This window comes from Engraulis encrasicolus, chromosome 23, assembly GCF_034702125.1.
Source record: "Engraulis encrasicolus isolate BLACKSEA-1 chromosome 23, IST_EnEncr_1.0, whole genome shotgun sequence".
In the NCBI taxonomy this organism is placed as follows: domain Eukaryota; kingdom Metazoa; phylum Chordata; class Actinopteri; order Clupeiformes; family Engraulidae; genus Engraulis; species Engraulis encrasicolus.
In genome coordinates this window covers 30,583,742-30,597,790 of record NC_085879.1, presented here as the reverse complement: position 1 = coordinate 30,597,790, position 14,049 = coordinate 30,583,742, and the positions used below count along the sequence as shown (strand labels likewise).

At 43.7% G+C, this 14,049-nt stretch overlaps 1 long non-coding RNA gene across 5 annotated transcripts; it reads right to left on the bottom strand.

Annotated features, from left to right (window-relative positions):
- Window positions 1–324: 324 nt before the first annotated feature.
- Window positions 325–5,250, bottom strand: LOC134439794 (uncharacterized). 5 transcript variants are annotated; one of them, XR_010032857.1, is made up of 4 exons: window positions 4,597–5,250; window positions 1,580–4,513; window positions 1,426–1,495; window positions 325–1,342 (listed from the first exon to the last, which is right to left on the bottom strand). It is a non-coding gene; the product is annotated as an uncharacterized LOC134439794 (long non-coding RNA). The 5 variants fall into 5 exon arrangements; XR_010032855.1 differs by having other exon boundaries at window positions 1,426–1,777; window positions 1,869–4,513; XR_010032858.1 differs by having other exon boundaries at window positions 1,426–4,513; window positions 4,597–4,666; window positions 4,751–5,250.
- Between the last annotated feature and the right edge of the window lie 8,799 nt (window positions 5,251–14,049).

The following is a 14,049-nucleotide window of genomic DNA, read 5'->3' as shown; positions in this document are numbered from 1 at the left end:
TTAGTTATTACATGACTCTTATGTGGAATGTATTAATTGTGGTGTTAATTGTACCAGAAGAGAATTTGAAGCGGCAATGGTGAGGAAAATGGCACTGCTATTTTACAACTCAATCAGAGAGATTAGATTACTTATATTTTCCATGATATTTATCACATTTGTATTACATTATTCTCATGATGTGTAATATTGTTATATGTGTAACAGTGGCACGTTTACAGTTAATTAAATTCAACTCAGCTCTTGCACGACTACGCCACCTAGGGTGGGGGAGGACAACCTAGGAGTGAAATTACCCCCCAAATTAGTAAACCAGGACACAGGTTCGGAGCACTCTCAGGCATGAGTCAAGTGTTTATTCTCTTTACATTACAATAGTCATACAGATGTGAATTTGTCATACAGGTGTGCAAATATGCAGTGGTGATGCAAGGGACAAATACTCATACATTACAAAAATACAATATGGATGAATTGTATTACAGACAATATTGCACTGATCCCTATTAGACGCCCACTAGCGGGCCGTTATGTGGAGCAATATGGCCAATGGCCACACACAAACACACACCACACATACACACGCACGGCACCTGTGCGAGAGAGGAAGGGAGGCTACACTCACTCGTACGAACCGCCCCAATACGGGGGAGACAGGGCAATGGTATCACTCTTAAAGGGGGGGGGAAAGCTAGGCTTAGGCTAACCAATAGCAGCACGGTTGAAAAGGGGATAGTTAAAGACTAGGGAAAAGGTCACACAAAATAAACACACACAATAAAGATAGTACTCACACAAAATAAAAAGAAAACACACATCTACTACTACACTCAGCAAAATAGTAATAGTCACCCAAGTGCACACAGCAATGGAAAAGTGAGGGAATCCACCACCCGAAGACCGGCGCGCTATGGCAACTCCATACCTATCCAGGGAGGAGAGAAGAGAGACACTCAATAGCGAGAATGACACATACTAATGTATTACACAATTTACATACACAGTGATGACTAGATGCAACTTAACTTTTGTATAGCAAGAGAGGGGAGAACTACACCGCCGTAGGTTGACTGAAGGGGGTGTACACTTGCCTCCGGTGCCGTGCCTAGATGACAATCACACACGCATACAGACGCACAGACACACACGCACTCACAACACACACAGGTAACTAGACCTGCGCAGTGCGCAGCGAGGAGGCTGGCGTCCCAAGAAACGGACCAGAAAATAAAAATAATTAAACCAAACAAAAGCAGGACGAGCAGGTGGAGCCAGTCGGAACCGGCGCAGAGTGTGACGGCAACAAAACAGCAACCTCCGAGGAGTGTAGCTAGCAATCCCCCTGTAACAGACAGGTACCCATTACTAACTAGCCTAGAGGTAATTGGTGACAGCGACAATCAGGAGGAAGAAATAAATACTTACAGCGTCAGAGAGGCACCGCTAACCTGATCATAGATCCGTGGTTCGGAACAATCGCAATTTGGACCACACACTGAGGAAAGTGAGGGTAGATTTAGTGACTAAGGTCATCGTTACCATCGGAGGAACAACATCAACGTAGCATAGGCCAGCTTACCATCCACTGACTGCAATCAGGTACCCAGGGGCCAACCACTCTGGCCACTCCAAGCCGGCGTAAGCACCACGAATCAGGCCTGCCACAGGGCACAGATGATGGGGCAACACACCAACCAAGGGGGTACACACCGGTGCAGTATAGGCAGCGTGAAGTGAACGCCAGTTCACAGCAGAGTGCAGTTCCACACAAGAATGGCTAGAAGTGGAATGCAGTCACATAATCAGGTCCGTAATTCAGACAATACGGCGATCGGACACATCATAAAGTATGAATGAGAAATGCCTACCTGAAGGTACCAAATCTACCGGATAATGATCACGGCTAGCAGCAGCTCACACGCCAGCCGGCCTCCTTTGCCGGCAAAACAACAGCGGGGCGGAAAGAGACCCACGTCACGTCCAAAAACTACATTTATCAACATAAAAGTCCTGCCAGTAATGGGCCAGCCAATCACAGACAAAGGACCAAAATCCGTCAGATTGAGGGGTGTAGACCAATCTGTCACATTTACCCCCACCTTTTGTGTCGGCGCCTCGACGACAAACCGATTCAAATCATGGGTTCCCCACTGCAAGGAATCCCAGGGAACTAACCAACCTAGACAGGCCTTAGTGTGGCTAAAAGAGAGGGGAAAACGCCAGTGGGCCCAACCTCTGGTACAGAGGGGACCCAGTTACAATGATACATGGTGACCCGGCAGTCCAACTGCCGCTATCCAACCAAAGGAGACCCAGCGGTCCAACTACCACCATCCAAATGACGCAAGGCCAACTGACCCCGCCTCTGGTACAGAGGGGACCCAGTGACAAAGCAAGAGATGGGGACCTGGCAGTCTAACCGCCGCTATCCAAATAGTACAATATCAATGGACCCAGCCTCTGGTACAGAGGGGACCCAGTTGCAATGACGCATGACGACCCGGCAGTCCAACTGCCGCTATCCAACTAAAGGAGACCCGGCAGTCTAGCTGCCGCGATCACAAAATGACACGCCAGTGGACCCAGCCTCTGGTACAGAGGGGAACCAGTGAGCGTAAAACGTGGAGACCCGGCAGCCTAACTGCCGCTATCCACAACACATGACCAGTGAATCCAGCCTCTGGTACAGAGGGGACCCAGTAACAGTAAGACAAGGAGGCCCGGCAGTCTAGCTGCCGCCATCACAAAATGACACGCCAGTGGACCCAGCCTCTGGTACAGAGGGGACCCAGTTGCGTAAAACGTGGAGACCCGGCAGCCTAACTGCCGCTATCCACAACACATGACCAGTGAATCCAGCCTCTGGTACAGAGGGGACCCAGTAACAGTAAGACAAGGAGACCCGGCAGCCTAGCTGCCGCCATCACAAAATGACACGCCAGTGGACCCAGCCTCTGGTACAGAGGGGAACCAGTGAGCGTAAAACGTGGAGACCCGGCAGCCTAACTGCCGCTCTCCAATCCAATGCTATATACAATGCTCCCCCAACCCCGCCGTGCTAGCCGGCCAAAGGTGCTCGCCGCTATCCCATAACCAAGCAATCAAGTCTCGCAGTTGCTGCATTTCCTCCTCCGTCTCACGATGCCACCAATACCAAAAACAATCCCCTACCTGAGGGCAGACTCGAATGGCTAATGGGAAGTTGCTGTTTTGTTGCCAACCCTACCCCCGGAACCGCACCGGCCCACGCTCCTCGCTCCTGATGAAAGAGAAACAAACAGTCAAATTAACAGCAACACCACTTACTGCACACAACACACTTGCAAAACTCTGCCCTAAGAGTGCTCTCCTGCCGAAATCTACGCCAGTTGTAACAGTGGCACGTTTACAGTTAATTAAATTCAACTCAGCTCTTGCACGACTACGCCACCTAGGGTGGGGGAGGACAACCTAGGAGTGAAATTACCCCCCAAATTAGTAAACCAGGACACAGGTTCGGAGCACTCTCAGGCATGAGTCAAGTGTTTATTCTCTTTACATTACAATAGTCATACAGATGTGAATTTGTCATACAGGTGTGCAAATATGCAGTGGTGATGCAAGGGACAAATACTCATACATTACAAAAATACAATATGGATGAATTGTATTACAGACAATATTGCACTGATCCCTATTAGACGCCCACTAGCGGGCCGTTATGTGGAGCAATATGGCCAATGGCCACACACAAACACACACCACACATACACACGCACGGCACCTGTGCGAGAGAAAAGGGAGGCTACACTCGGTCATAAGCAACGCCCCAATACGGGGGAGACAGGGCAATGGTATCACTCTTAAAGGGGGGGGGAAAGCTAGGCTTAGGCTAACCAATAGCAGCACGGTTGAAAAGGGGATAGTTAAAGACTAGGGAAAAGGTCACACAAAATAAACACACACAATAAAGATAGTACTCACACAAAATAAAAAGAAAACACACATCTACTACTACACTCAGCAAAATAGTAATAGTCACCCAAGTGCACACAGCAATGGAAAAGTGAGGGAATCCACCACCCGAAGACCGGCGCGCTATGGCAACTCCATACCTGTCCAGGGAGGAGAGAAGAGAGAGACACTCAATAGCGAGAATGACACATACTAATGTATTACACAATTTACATACACAGTGATGACTAGATGCAACTTAACTTTTGTATAGCAAGAGAGGGGAGAACTACACCGCCGTAGGTTGACTGAAGGGGGTGTACACTTGCCTCCGGTGCCGTGCCTAGATGACAATCACACACGCATACAGACGCACAGACACACACGCACTCACAACACACACAGGTAACTAGACCTGCGCAGTGCGCAGCGAGGAGGCTGGCGTCCCAAGAAACGGACCAGAAAATAAAAATAATTAAACCAAACAAAAGCAGGACGAGCAGGTGGAGCCAGTCGGAACCGGCGCAGAGTGTGACGGCAACAAAACAGCAACCTCCGAGGAGTGTAGCTAGCAATCCCCCTGTAACAGACAGGTACCCATTACTAACTAGCCTAGAGGTAATTGGTGACAGCGACAATCAGGAGGAAGAAATAAATACTTACAGCGTCAGAGAGGCACCGCTAACCTGATCATAGATCCGTGGTTCGGAACAATCGCAATTTGGACCACACACTGAGGAAAGTGAGGGTAGATTTAGTGACTAAGGTCATCGTTACCATCGGAGGAACAACATCAACGTAGCATAGGCCAGCTTACCATCCACTGACTGCAATCAGGTACCCAGGGGCCAACCACTCTGGCCACTCCAAGCCGGCGTAAGCACCACGAATCAGGCCTGCCACAGGGCACAGATGATGGGGCAACACACCAACCAAGGGGGTACACACCGGTGCAGTATAGGCAGCGTGAAGTGAACGCCAGTTCACAGCAGAGTGCAGTTCCACACAAGAATGGCTAGAAGTGGAATGCAGTCACATAATCAGGTCCGTAATTCAGACAATACGGCGATCGGACACATCATAAAGTATGAATGAGAAATGCCTACCTGAAGGTACCAAATCTACCGGATAATGATCACGGCTAGCAGCAGCTCACACGCCAGCCGGCCTCCTTTGCCGGCAAAACAACAGCGGGGCGGAAAGAGACCCACGTCACGTCCAAAAACTACATTTATCAACATAAAAGTCCTGCCAGTAATGGGCCAGCCAATCACAGACAAAGGACCAAAATCCGTCAGATTGAGGGGTGTAGACCAATCTGTCACATATGCAGAGATGTTTAACAAACATTTAAAACAATGTAGGCTCAAATATAATGTACGCCGGATGTAGTGCACTATAATGTATGACTAATATAATGTATAACAGTGTCCTGAAGCTCCTTGGTGAAATTGTGAATTTTTGTTGTCGGGTTAGGAGCTGGAGTTCTCTGCGTGGCTACCCAGTCTGCTACATGTCATGGGGTACCAGGACAACCACTGTATTTGCAGGTGCTGGCCAATGCCTCTAAATGTCAGCTAGTTTTAAAGAGAGTAATGCCGAATAGTGAAATAGCAATTCTAAGATATAAAAAAGCACAGCTTCTTTTCTATGAGGACTTGCCATCAATGAGAGGTAGATGGAACTTCACAGAGCTGAATGGAACGATAACAGTAAACCCATCAACAAAGGAAGATACAGGAACCTACAAAGTACAAATCATCAATGTAAGCAAAGGAGATATTGTTGACAACATCACAATTCATCTGATAATGCAGGGTAAATGTTTTATACATTCATATTACATCATTTGTCAAATAGAAAAATTGAGCACGGGAAGTAAAGGTTTTTGCTAACAGTAATAATATTATTTTTTGTATAGGCCTACTGTTTTTAAAAGTCCTGATTATAATGTATATGCATTTCCCGCTAAACCATACATTTAGAAATATACTTAAAAAAAATAAACCATTGCTTTCCATTTTCTTTTTACTGGCATCCACAAATATATATATATATTGGTGGTCCTTCTGTAGATGTATACAGTACCACTCCGACCTCGACTCCTATTACTGCAGAACCCAATCAGACTGCAGCAATTTGTGGTAAGTCTCACTTATCATTTCAATCAAATTGATTGCTCTGGATTTTTTTTTATTAACATAGCAGCTGTATTTTACGGTGGCCCATTAGTGACACGGAGGATTTTTTTTTTGGAGGGGGGAATGTATGCACTGGAGACTAACACCTTTGCGAGATAATGCAAACCATTTGCGAGATAACGCAAATCTTTTGCGTGATAACGCAAATATTTTTGCGAGATAACGCAAATTAAAACTTACATCTGCGGGTTCACCACTTTGATTTGCAGCACACTTTTTGGTCACCGGGGGGCAGTCTGAACCAACACGTGTACGGCTTTGACACGCCACAGTTGTAGGGGTAGGCTATTCAATTCAACCACCACTGTTGTTGGATAACAGCGAGAGGGATGCTGACAGTCAAAAACATTACTACCGCTGGAAGGACGTGCAAGGATACCGTTATTTTATCCATTGTTTTATGTTAAATAAATAACAGATTTTGAGAGACACCTTAGCACCTTGCTTTGCGAACGGACAGAAGGGGAAATATAGGATTTGTTGGACGACACGTGTCTGCAATGCAGAAGCTCTGTATGTCAGAATTAAGAAAGGCATACGGGACAACTGTTTTCTCTACGGTTTTCAAAGATGATGAGAAGTTTATGAAAATCATTTTGTCATATCAAGACCCACATGTGAATGATGTAGGCCTAATTTCAACATAGGCCTCGACGTTGAGGCAGCACGCTGTATTCTTTCTTTCTTTTTCTTGAAACTTGTTGTCGTTTCAATTTGTTGTTTGTTGCGGTTCTCCCCTTTTAATTTATAATTGGCTAAATCAAGTAGGCTATCACTGCTTAGCCATGCAGAGAGCTTAGACTTGTAACAACTCTGACATTTGGAACTATCCAAAGTGGGCATTGGTTAATAGTTTTCTCGGTCAGACTTGGATTAATGTTTCTTAATGCATGACATGATGGCAGATCACGGAACTTCACGCAGTATAGCTCAATGGATAGAAAGCGACATATGTCCTTCCTGTGGTAGAAAATTCCTCCTGATATACGTGACATCGGGTCTTAGGTAAATGGAGGAAATCAAATAGCTATTTGCTTTTAATTGTTGACCAGTTTTACAGTGATGGCTTTTAGCGAACACAAATTACATTTGGATGTAACTCGTACCGCCACGTGCCCCATGGTGCCATGGTTTCCGACCATGTAGCACTGAGTGATATCGCTGAAATCTAACGCAGAGCTCACAGAGATGACTAACAACTTTCAAAAATTCACGGAGAACTGTCAATTTTGGCAAAAGGACGATAGCGCACTGGCATTGATGATCTGGCTTTGTTGTAAGCAGTCCAAAATCATAGCGTAACGGGCGTAAAGGGCCGTAGCCTAACGCAACCTTGCGCAAACTAAAACACTGACAGGACAGTTTTTCTGAGGTGTGGCGGGACACACACACACACACACACACACACACACACACACACACACACACACACACACACACACACACACACACACACTGGCCATAGCCCTCCCATCCCACCCCTTCATTGATCACCTTATATCCCCCTATGCCCACCCCGTTCAGAATCCTTTGCACCCCACACACGCTCCCTAATATTTCTCAACGTCAGCTCTATAACCTCTTTGGACAGCCAGTTGAGAAGGATAGCTGATAGGGTTGGTGCTTATTGCGATCGGGGGCAATTAGTCCATTTTAAATATTTTTAAAACCAATGGGCGCTGGGAGGGATCAAGGGGGGGTTGGGATGCTTATGATGAGGTTCAGGGGGCTTTTGTTAAAAAAAAAATGGTTGAGAACTACTGCTCTACCAGTATGACCCATAGGCCTAATGGCGCTCCCCCCAGCACACACGCGCGCGCACACACACATGCACATCATCCACCATTCTACAGCACATCCATAGCCTACGTGACAATTTCCATCCGTTGTTTACCACTGGTTTTCAATTTCTTTTGAAATGGCACACCTTTTATCGAGGGAAAATGCCAAGGCACACCACCAATGAAAATGTTAACTGAAAATACAACCATATTGCCTATAAAAGGTAGGCCTACAGCCATTTCATTTTCCATGGCACATCAGGAAACCGTAATTAAACTTCGAAGCGTTTTTATTTTTCTCAAAACAAAATGTGCTCGTGGGCAACATAGACATAAACCCAAGTTGGACTGGCAACTCAAAAATACTCAATACAAAATCAAAGTCAAATCCAAACTTCTGACACTTAATACTTGCGCTCAACAGCAGCTACTTTTTTACAAACGTTTCTGAAGACAGCTCACTCCGGTAAACAGCTGCTTCGCCTATCTCGCCCACTCTCAACAATGAGCTGGGTTTTACATACCCTTCACTACGCAGGCAATTATTCAATTAACCAATGCAGACACACAATCACAATTGACCCGTACCATTTCTCCAGGACCTTTCCAAAACAAAACGCCAGTTACAAATCATATCGACAAACATTGCCCATCGTTGCCCACAGACTCAACACATGTCCATTTTCAGTGCTTGACATCACGCGATGAAAATGCTGCCACAACGATGCGCGCTCCCGTGTAGCAGTGTCGTGCGCACTTGGAGAGGAGAATGTGATACTGAGCGGTGTGTGTGTGCGTGTGTCCAACTGTCCAGCTCTGCCCGCTCCTCGCGGTGCACAGTAAATACACAAGTTCACAAATAAAGTTCACCAAAATAAAGAGTGGTTTAAAATCAGTGAAGAGTGGCGAGATCACCTTTTCACAGTGAACATGATGGGATGTGTACCTTTAAGCCTTATCATTAAGTCTGTTGTGCGTTGGTGCGCCATGTGATCAGTAGTCACCAATTGGCAAAACTTGGCACGAAGTTTTAAAACTTAGCTTTTAAAAGGTTGGCACAATCTGCTCGGAGTCGGAGGGAACCGTCAGATTGTTTGTGTGCTTGTGGCAATTATGCCTTTGGTTTATGTGTGTGGTGCCGCTGGGGAGTCGAGCCCATGTAGAGCCTCGCTTCACGAGAGAGGGACAATTTCGTGGAGTTTGGTCTATGACGGGGGGCGACTGTAAGCGCGGCCACATTGGTTCACTAGGCCAACTTCGTACTTGGCGTTATAGGAACCAGGCTTTTTGCGCTGCGCCCCTTGCCCGGCGACTTCGAGACAGTCGGTCGCTGTCCGTGGTACCTGTGAATCCACCTGTTGGTCTGTCTGCGGGCTGCTGTTTATATTGGAGAGTGTGTGTGTGTGTGTGTGTGTGTGTGTGTGTGTGTGTGTGTGTGTGTGTGTGTGTGTGTGTGTGTGTGTGTGTGTGTGTGTGTGTGTGTGTGTGTGTGTGTGTGTGTGTGTGTGTGCGTGCGTGCGCAAGTGTGTGACGTTTCCCCCTTTGCTTTCAGTTCTTATTTTGTGTGATTTAGGAGAAAGTGAGAGTTCTCTGTTTGTTGTTTTGTTTATTTGTATCTTTCTTTTGTTTATTTTTGGTTCACCTCACACCACTTGGGCCGCCCAGCGTGCGGGTTACCCCTAAATAGATCTCGTTTGCTGTGCGTAAAAGTAAAACACAAGTGTGCAGTGGTATCGGTGTGGGTTTGCCGTGCTTTGTATTTTCATTTCATTAGGCCTACTTAATTTTGGTTTGCTGTGCTGTGTACTACTAGTGGGGAAAACCTTGGCCTCCTTGGTTCATGTGGGGGGTGCGGGTGTCCAATAGCCGTTAGGCCAAATGTATTTCAACTGTTTGTAAATTTTAAAACGAAAGTGTAAGACAATAACAGAAAAGTCATTTGAACCCTGTCTGTGTGGTCCGACCTCAACGAACATGTGCTGCTGGGTTTAACAGTTGAAGTCTAAATACATTCTGGGGGCGAAATTCCCTCAGTGGCCTAGTCGTGCAATCATCTGTTTGAAATTGGTAATTATTATTTTAATTATTTGCCGACGGCCCAGAGTCACGGACTGTCTATAACTAGCCAAATATTATTTAATTAATTTAAATTTTAGATCGTCTCTGGTATAGCCTTCCTATCCTAGCTCCCAAACTTTTTTTTGCCATTGTTTACCTGGCATTGTTGACATCGTGAGAATGAATGACAGCAGCGGTTGCTCTGAAGTGTGTCAAAGCCGCTACGTGTGTTGGTTCAGACTTAACTGCTGTTAAGAAACATTAATACAAGTCTGACATCCAATCCAATCCAATCCAAGTCTGTCTGAGAAAACTATTAACCATGAAGGCCCACTTTGGATAGTTCCAAATGTCGGGGTTGTTACAGGTCTAAGCTCTCTGCATGGCTGTGATAGCCTTGATTTAGCCTATAGCCTACATTAAAAGGGGAGAACCACAACAAACGACTTCAACATCGAGGCCAATGTTACAATTAGCCTACATAATTCACATGTGGGTCTTGATATGACAAAATGATCTTCATATGCTTCATAATCTTTGAAAATAACCGTTCAGTAACAGTCGTCCCGACTGTCCTCCTTAATTCTGTCATGCTTCTGCAGTGCAGACACGTGTCGTCCAAAAAATCCTATTCCCCCTTGTGTCCGTGCGCAAAGCAAAGTGCTACGGTGTCTCTTAAAATATGTTGTTTATTTAACATAAAACAATGGATAAAATAACGGTATCCTTGCACGTCCTTCCAGCGGTAGTAATGTTTTTGACTGTCAGCATCCCTCTCGCTGTTATCCAACAACAGTAGTGGTGAATTGAATAGCCTACCCCTACAGCTGTGGTGTGTCAAAGCCGTACTCGTGTTGGTTCAGACTGCCCCCCGGTGACCAAAAAGTGTGCTGCAAATCAAAGTGGTGAACCCGCAGATGTAAGTTTTAATTTGCGTTATCTCGCAAAAATATTTGCATTATCACGCAAAAGATTTGCGTTATCTCGCAAATGGTTTGCGTTATCTCGCAAAAGATTTGCGTTATCTCGCAAAGGTGTTAGTCTCCAGTGCATACATTCCCCCCTCCAAAAAAAATCCTCCGTGTCACTAATGGGCCACCGTAGTATTTGACACCACTTTTTGCAATCATTTAAAACACAATGAGCTGCACATCTCTATGAAATGTAGGCCTAATATGCAATATTATTATTGTTATTATTATTATTATTATTATTGTTATTATTATTATTATTATTATTATTGGGTTGTTGTTGTTGTTGTTTCTGTTGTTGTTATTAATAAACATTTGCAGTATAATGAGTTTGGAAAAACAGTACAGTATTTCCCCTATGTATTGTTTTCATTTATTTTAATTTTATTTTTTACTATTAATTAGATACATTGAGTGTATTGGTGGCTGTCTTGATCGGGGGCTGAGCTCCTGACCCTCTTAAGGTCTTGGCCCGGCCCTGATAAACAAAACAACCTCAAAAGCAAAATCTAAAGGAAAAAAGCAATAATGGTATTACTCTGCTCATTGCTACATGAGTTGCGTTTTGATGGTACTGACTTCGGGGGGTATCTTTTTTTTGCTCACATTATGTTTAATGGAGACAGCAATTAATTTCAGTTCATAGCTTTTATCATTCAATTTGCTTACAATTAGTTTTAATTCTGTATACTGTATTCTGTATACTGTACTCTCAATGGTTAATCATAATGAATTGAGTGAATACCCACCCCATCTGTAAATAGACTGTATTATTGTTACTTAAATAGCAATGATGAATGTGATTTTAGCAGTGTATAAATGTACAGTATATATTCACATACACTAAATATTTCTGTTCATATATACTTCAAATGTGATATTGAAATGAATATTTAAATAATAACAATACATTTGGATTTTGAAATAATATTTCACGAATGTATAAGCACACTTGACTCTGTTCTCTGAAGCTGAGGCTGCTGAGTTGGAGTATGCTGATGTGAGTGTCATGAGGGGAGTGAGGGAGCAGCATGAAGACAGGAGTGGGGAGGAGGAGTCACATGACTTACCTGCTGTGGACCTCAGACCTGACAATACTTCACCTGTGTACAGAGAGGACAGCGTGTATGCTCAAGTTCGACCTGGACAGTGAGAAGAGGTGCCTACACACTAAGAAATGATCTGTTAAATCAACACAAGTCAACTTTGGGACCAAATACGCACTAGTGTATTGTCTGGAGTCTATGGATGTGAAATTGACTTCCGAACAGTTGAAGTAACACTGTAAATTGTTATTGTGTACTGAACTTTTCTACTTGCTTTGCTTACAGAGAAGGAGGCATTTTAATATTGGTCTGAAGTAATCTGACAGATTTTAGCTGATGGCCAGAAGATATGACCTTTGACCTTGACTTGATTTCCCCAAAAAGTTAATGGGGTCATCAATTGTCCATTGTTTCCTGAAAATGTTGTTTGAATCAGTACTTTAAATTAGTGTGTGAGTAGTTTTGCAAACATTGCTAATGTAACAGACAGCGAGACACCCCCCCCCAAAATCCCTAAACGTTGAGTAACAGCTCACACTTTACTACCGCAGTGACTGTTAATTCAAACCTGCATTAATTTGAATTTTCACTTGTGGACCCAGCTGACCCTCGAGTCGCTTCTGACAGACAAACATTGTGTTATTGCACCACAGTGCATGTAATGTGTATACATACCATGATTTATTCTTTCTTTCTTTCTTTCTTTCTTTCTTTCTTTCTTTCTTTCTTTCTTTCTTTCTTTCTTTCTTTCTTCTTTCTTATGGCCAACATTTGTGCGGTGCTTTGCTTTGGTGGCTGTGTAAACTGTGCACACTGCTGTCCTCTAGTGGGTACAGCTGGTAGCACCAATGTCCATTGTCCAAAGTTCAGTGAGCACAGAGAGCACTGATGATGGCAGAAACCTGAACTGTCTGCTCTACTCTGCTCTGAGAAAAATAAAAATTAAACTCCACTGCTTATTTCTCTGAACTTCTAAAGCGCAACAATATTCTTGCCTCCTCAGCACTAATGTCCATGACAGAGAGGACATGGCGTTCCCCTTAATTTCAACTGTTTATACATTGTACATACTGTAATACATCACACAATTATACACTTCCACTGGTTCTAATACAGTAATCCATAAGCACTGCTTAACTTCTCCTGTGTTGTGTTGACTTGTTTAATATTTTTTGTCTCCTGTATCCTTCAAGCTATGTTGTACATTAACGCTTATTAAAGCTCATCCAGTTTTATTTCCACCAATATGAGTCTTGATCATTGTCCCAGTTGTCAATTTGATGGACCAGACAGACCAACATATCTACCAGATTTTCAGACATGTGACTTTACCCATGGGAGGGAATTCTGGCTGAGGGCCCCCCCACAGAGAGTGGTGGCGTTTTTAAATCATATCATACATAAGGGGTTCAGTGGAGTTGGTTGTTGAATCTGGATGTGAACTTTAACCCTGTGAGACCTGAACCATGAAAGCAATGAGAGAAATTTCTAATTTTTTGAAATTTGCTTCAATATTGGTCCCTCATAAGAAATGTAAAAAAAAAAATGCAAAATTTTGTTAAGGTCACTGAGATATCTAATGTATCATATATGATGCATCAGGCTTTAAATAAATGAAAATTCCAATTTCATGACCGTTGAAAAATGACTTTTAATGCATTTACAACTTTTTTTTATTTAAAAAAGTTGTCAGACAATTTAATTTGAGGATTATCTTTAAATATTTAGCGAGATCCTGCCATTTTTTTAAGCCTATCCTTGTTTTAGCAGGACCATATTTTACATTTCCCACAGCCTGGTTGGGTAATTTTTTAAAATCTATGTAAAAACATAGCTGATCGAATGCTTAACAGCCTATTTATGAGTGTAATATAGATCATTATTCATTTTTGATGTGTAATTTGAATATATGGGTCCATTACTACAATTGGACCATTTCTCCATTCACTTCAATGCATTTTTTACGAGATCATAATTTCAACATTTTGCATTACATTTTCAAAATTGTCTTGCAGTAAAACAACTTGTGTGTTTTGTTAAACGATCGTCGTGGTATGCT